Source organism: Quercus lobata, chromosome 4, assembly GCF_001633185.2.
Source record: "Quercus lobata isolate SW786 chromosome 4, ValleyOak3.0 Primary Assembly, whole genome shotgun sequence".
Classification (NCBI taxonomy): Eukaryota; Viridiplantae; Streptophyta; class Magnoliopsida; order Fagales; family Fagaceae; genus Quercus; species Quercus lobata.
This window is the reverse complement of record NC_044907.1, coordinates 90,102,959-90,109,523: the sequence shown is the minus strand read 5'-3', so window position 1 is coordinate 90,109,523 and position 6,565 is coordinate 90,102,959.

The window sequence follows — 6,565 nt, the reverse complement described above, 5'->3', positions numbered from 1 at the left end:
TATATTTATTGGATATGGACATGCAGAATTTGGCTACAAGCTATGGGATCCTAAAGAAAAGAAGATGATCAGAAGTCAAGATGTAGTTTTTCATGAGAATGAAAACTTGGTAGACTTTGAGAAAACTGAGAAGCCTAAAGCTATAGTTGAAGGTGTTCATGATCTTACACCTACCTCTTCTTCCTTAGATAATGCCACAAATAAGGAAGAGTTACAAGATGAGAATTATGGTGATGAGCCAACTGAATTTGATGCTGATGAGCCAGTAAGTGTTAATGGTGATGATGTGACAGATACAGATGGTGTTGAGTAGGGGGAGCAGCCTCCTCCATTAGAAATGGTAGAACCTCAAGTGAGAAGGTCTACTAGAGAGCGTCATCCATTGACTAGATACCCCACTTCTGAGTATACTATGATTACTGAAAAAGGGGAACCAGAAAGTTTTCAAGAAGTACAGTCTCATAAGGATAAGCAAAGCTGGTTGAAGGCTATGCATGAAGAGATGAATTCTTTGAACAAGAATAAGACTTATGACTTGGTGGAACTTCCTAAAAGCAAGAAGGTACTGAGAAACAAATGGGTGTTTAAACTAAAGAAAGATGGTGACAAGTTAGTGAAGTATAAAGCTCGATTAGTGGTTAAGGGTTTCAGTCAGAAACAAGGGATTGACTTTGATGAGATATTTTCTCCAGTATTCAAGATGAGTTCCATTCGAGTAGTTCTAGGATTAGTAGCTAGCTTGAGCAACTTGATGTGAAGATAGTTTTTCTTCATGGTGATTTGAAAGAAGAAATCTACATGGATCAGCCAAAGGAATTCAAAGTGAAAGGAAAAGAACACATGGTTTGCAAGTTAAAGAAGAGTTTTTATGGCTTGAAGTAAGCTCCAAGACAGTGGTACAAGAAGTTTGACTCATTCATGGTGGGTCACGAGTACATAAGTCATTCATGGTGACTCATTCATGGTGTGTATGTCAGAAAATTTCACAATGGTAAATTTGTTATTCTTCTGCTATATGTAGATGATATGTTGATAGTATGACAAGATGCAGGTGTGATTGGAAATTTGAAGGACTTGTTCAAGTCATTTGATATGAAAGACTTGGGTCCAGCAAGACAAATTTTGGGTATGTAGATTTTGCGTGATAGGAAAGCTAAGAAGCTATGGTTATCACAAGAGAAGTATATTGAGCAGGTTCTTGAAAGGTTCAATATGTAGCATGCCAAGCCAGTCAGTACACCTCTTGGTACTCATTTCAAGTTAAGAAAAAGATCTTTTTCTTCGTCAAAGAAAGAGAAAGGAGACATAGCATCAACTATTTATTTCTCAGTAGTTGGGAGTTTGATGTATGCTATGGTTTGCACATGACCAGATATTACTCATGCAGTTGGTGTTGTCAGCAAGTTCATGGTTAATCCTGGTAAAGATCATTAGGAAGCAGTGAAGTGGATTTTATTTGAGGGTTAGCTCTAAATTGTGCTTGACTTTTGGAGATTCTAAACCAATTTTGGAGGGTTATGTAGATGCAGATTGGGCAGGTGACCTTGATGGTAGGAAATCTACATCGAGGTATTTATTTACTTTTGCAGAGGGAGCTGTATCATGGCAGTCAAGATTGTAGAAGTGTGTTGCTTATCTACAATTGAAGCTGAGTATATTGCAGCTAATGAAGCATGTCAAGAGATGCTTTGGTTGAAACGTGTTGGTTTTTAGACCCCTTAAAACACAATTGGATTAACCCTAGGTAATTAGCCAAGTTGTTACTTAGTCCAATTAAACAAGTCTAGGTTATCACAATCAAACAATCATATCATGCATAGCAGCGGAAAATAAATAAGACAATGATATGATCACCAGGAAACCAAACCGGTAAAAACCTGGGGAGGATTTGACCTAGCTATCCTCAAGGTAAACTTGAATCTACTATCAGAAAGAAACGAAGTTCATACAAAAGGACTTACAAGCACCCCCGCTCGACTTCCTAATGCTACCAACCAGTAGAACTTACTAACACGACCACGTGCAAGCTCCGAATTCACGGACTCCTTCTTTCTTGGATTCCCACCAGCTACAAGCACTCCCGCTTGTGTATTCTTTAAGCTTTAATAGCAGCAACTGTTTTGATCATCAAGGTTTAGAGAATATCTCCTCCTTGAAAACCCTAAGTTTGTGTAAAGGAAAGCTCCTCTAGATCTCACAAGAGATTTATACAAACCGCAATTATGAGCAACACTAAAACGTGGCTAGGGTTTTCCTTTTATACTTAGGACAATAAGAAACCCTAAAAACGTTTTAAAACAACTAGGGCTGAGTTGGACGAATCTGCAGAAAAGCAATTTGCCCGACGTTCGATCAGTCGAGCCTAAGCTTCGATCGATCGAGCCAGGCCGAAAGCCACACTGCTTTCTGCTTTACACTCGATTCCAACTTTACATTGACATACAACTTTGAGCTAGTTTTAAACACTTCTAAACACATTTTTTTGATCATGGTTTGCCAACAATACAAATTAGAGTTCTACATACATAAAGTCCTACACTTTAGAACCTAACAAAACGGTTTCTCTAAGAATTAGGTTTGAAGCAAGATGGGTATGTAGTTAATTGTGATAGTCAGAGTGCTATAGACTAGAGCAAGAATTCTATGTACCATTCACGCTTGAAGCACATTAAGGTGAGATACAATTGGTTGAGACTAGTTGTTGAACAACAGTCATTTGAATTAGAGAAGATTCACACAGATGAAAATCCAGCTAACATGTTAACTAAGGTTGTGTCTAGAGAGAAGCTAAAGTTTTGTGTCGGGTTGGCTGGCATGACTTCTAACTAAAGACTTGGTTTGAAGATCTCCTCCATAGTATGCTGGAGGGGGAGATTGTTGGGTGCATGTGACACCCTTTGATTCCAGCCCACATGCATTGTCAAAGCTCATTTATGAGCTTGCTCCCAAAAGTATTCAAGTCAGCCATGCCTCTTAATGAGCTTGCTTCCAAAGTCAGCTTTTGGTTTAATGCAAAGCTGAGCAAAGCTAAGCAAGTGTGTGAGACATGCTGAGGAGAAAAGAAGGAAAAGAAAGAAGTAAAGGCTATTCGGCCTTGTGGTGAGCTGAAGCAAAAACAGAGAGCCATATTCGGCCATTTTGTGTGAGTTCTAGAGCGAGCAAAAACACAAAGAGGTATTCAGCCACTTGAGAGGTGTAGTCTATGTGAAGAGATAGAGAGAAACATAGTGAGAGTGTGAGAGAGTGAAAAAGAAAAATGAGACATTTTTCTTTGCTCAAGTTATACACAAGGAAGATAAATTGGTGGAGTTCTCATGGAGTTTTTGAATGCTACAACCATGGAGATTTGGAGTATTCAGAGGAAGATTTTGCTACTGGCTTTGTGGTGAGATTGTATTTACTCCTTGAGATTTATTTGTTGTATATCCAATTTATTGTGGACTCAAGTTTAGCATAAACTTGATAGTTGTAATCTCTATTTCATAGTGGATATTTTTCGGAGCTGTCCCGTGGTTTTTGCCCTCTACACCGGAGGATTTTCCACATAAGATTTGATGTTCTTGTGTGGCTGTGTTTATGTGGTACTTGCTAGAATTTTTTTTTTGTTTCCATAATATTGCTATTGCTTGGTAGTTATATATTTTAATTCACAGAGACATTGAGGGGATTAGGATTTTTCCCCAACATGTCCAAGGTTGGCTATTGATTCATTCACTCAATTTAGAAAGACAACTATGAACCAATATTAAAGCATGAGAGTATTGTCTGACAAACAAATTTGGAGAGTATAAAATATAAGAAATAGCAATGGAAGAAAGCAAAGAACTCTAGAGGAAGCAGGTGTTTAGACCCAATTCAAACCGTAACATCATAATGCTCAATGCAGAGAATAACATCAAATGATCTATACTTTTTTGGGGAAATTATATTAAACCCAGTAAACATTATAATTTAACAACCTTCCACAGTTCCAATTCAAGACAATGACATCTAACTATAATATAGAAAAACATGATAAAATCTTACCAGGAAAGAAGATGATAAAATTTGATGGATTGAATTAGTTAGAGCTGACTTCTGAACATTGGGAATTCCAACTTTCTTTGTTGAGATTAACAAGCATGGGTTAATGAAATTTTTCTTTTGTTTCGTGGGGATCAAATTTGAATTGCTAACTTGATTCCAAACCCATAATCATTATGGTATAATCAATGAAGCAAGATTATGTTGGCTAGACGTGTTTTTCACTATGACATTGCCATGTTTAGAATGAGCACAACGTTCTAGACCCAAAAAATAGCTTATAAATAATAGACATAACTGCTAAACTGCTTTTGTCCTTCTACATAAAAGAAAAACTTTCATGCCTACAAACAGAAAAGGAAAAGAAACACAGCAATAACATAGATACAAAAACTTCCCAACAGCTTCACTCGATACAACAACTGACCTATCAAAAAGCATTTGAGAAAAATGATCGCCTTATGGTTTATTCATCAAGTAAAACTAAGCCTTCCATGGGATTAGCTGTGTAAATCTCAACAACACTATAGTCCCTCATCACCCATATGCGGCACTCATCAATCCATCCATCATTACCAAGTCCCCTGAAAGCAATCTAAGCCAGGGATCCCTTGAATATTGCAAGTTTTTTATGCTCAAATAGAGATACTCAAACTAAATAATTCCATGGAAGTATTGTCTCCCGGAATTTCTCATCATTGACGTCAAAGGACAAAATGAATCTACGCTAATGAGAATATGCTATTAAGTGTAAAACTCCATTAAAAAAATAAACATGGTGATCTGTGAATTTCATTAAAAAATAAACATTCAATTTTTTTTTTTTAGATAATCCCAAAGTTCAATTTAAGATAAATGGATAGGATCATTTTCCCAATCATTTTGGAGGATTTGTTGGATCAATATTTCCAGGATTTTTGAGGTAACGACCATATTTGATGGTAGTAGTTCTTACTGAAAAAAAATAATTTATTTGAATTACATCTTTTGAAGAACCATAAATGATACAAAACATGTAACACAAAGGGTATTAAGAAAAAAAAAACACCCACAAAGAAAAGAGGATTAAGACATATAGCACATGACAATATGACATTGAGTAAGTTTTGCATAGACAAAATGGTATTTTCAGGCGTCAATGAGGATTAAGATAATCAACTAAGATAATCAACTAACAATTTTAATCTCCTATAAAAAAAATAAAAAAATAAAAACTAACAATTTTAATCAATCTCTAAAAACTATTATAACCAAAAATACCAATCTAAACTATCAATCACACCCAAGAACACTAAAATTTACGCAAAAAACCCTTGTTGGAAACTCCAAATAAATCCAACCCAATAAAATCAATTACAATATCACGTCAAGTTTATATGAATTTATGTAAACTCTTCTAAAATTTTCACTGACTTCAAACATGACTGCGCTTACACTGCAAAACCTTTTTCTTTAGGCCCCCTGGGCACTCCTTTTTAAATGCATTCTCCTGTCTCTTTTTTTTTTTTTTTGAGGCATAGCTTAATCTAAGTGTATACGTATATTTCATAAATAAAATTTTTTTAAAATGTACATGTTTATGAAATTCTTTCTTGAAGATTTGAACTTCAGCCATTACCTCCACACTCCACAAGCATACACCAAGAGTGCACCATGGTTACATGCTTTTCAAAACCCCACAAACACAACCACTACATTCATACATATATTATTAAATACCTAACCGCCTTAGTATAACACTAGTATTCTAAATAAAAGCTCATTTATGGCCTGTTAAGCTACCAGAAATATTTAAGCTTGGAGTGGAATTAGGAGACGCCAAATGGGGTGTTGCGCAACACAACCCACATGGCTGCATGTCACCATGTGGCGGCTATGTGGAGATGTGCAGAAACACATCCATTTGTTTTCCCCTCTTATAAATAGCCCTCCCCCTTTTTTTGGAAAAATAGATTAGATACACACACAAAAAGCCTACAAAAATTCTCTAGACTAGGAACTCTCTCTCTCTCTCTCTTGCTTCTCTCTCTAGTTTTTCCTTAGGAAACATCTCTCTAAAATTTTCAATCACTCTCTCTTCCTTTCATTTCTAAAAAACTTTAGGTAAGCGGGTGAGTTTGTAAAAAATGGGTTAGCTTCTTCTTTATAGTTTTGAAAAAACCTTGTAGCATAATTTTGTGTTGGTGATGTATAAATAATAGAATGCTATTCTTCTCCATATCAAATCAAGATCCCTATACAAAAAAAGGCTTGCAATGAACAAAATAGGAATAAAACAAGCGAGATTATGCCTCTTTTTTTCTATTCTTCTACTCAACCATCACTCTTTTTTTTCCCCTCTTCTTTTTCAATGCAAAAAAAATCAGAAACAAAATTTCCTTTTTTTTTTTTTTTTTGCTACAACAAATTTGCATATAAATGCAATAGAATCTGAAAGCAAAATTGCCGCTTTTTGTTAATAAGTGTTTTTTTTTTTCCTTTTCATTTTTTATGGTATACTATTACGAATGCAAAAGAATCTGAAACAAAATTTGTTTCAGTG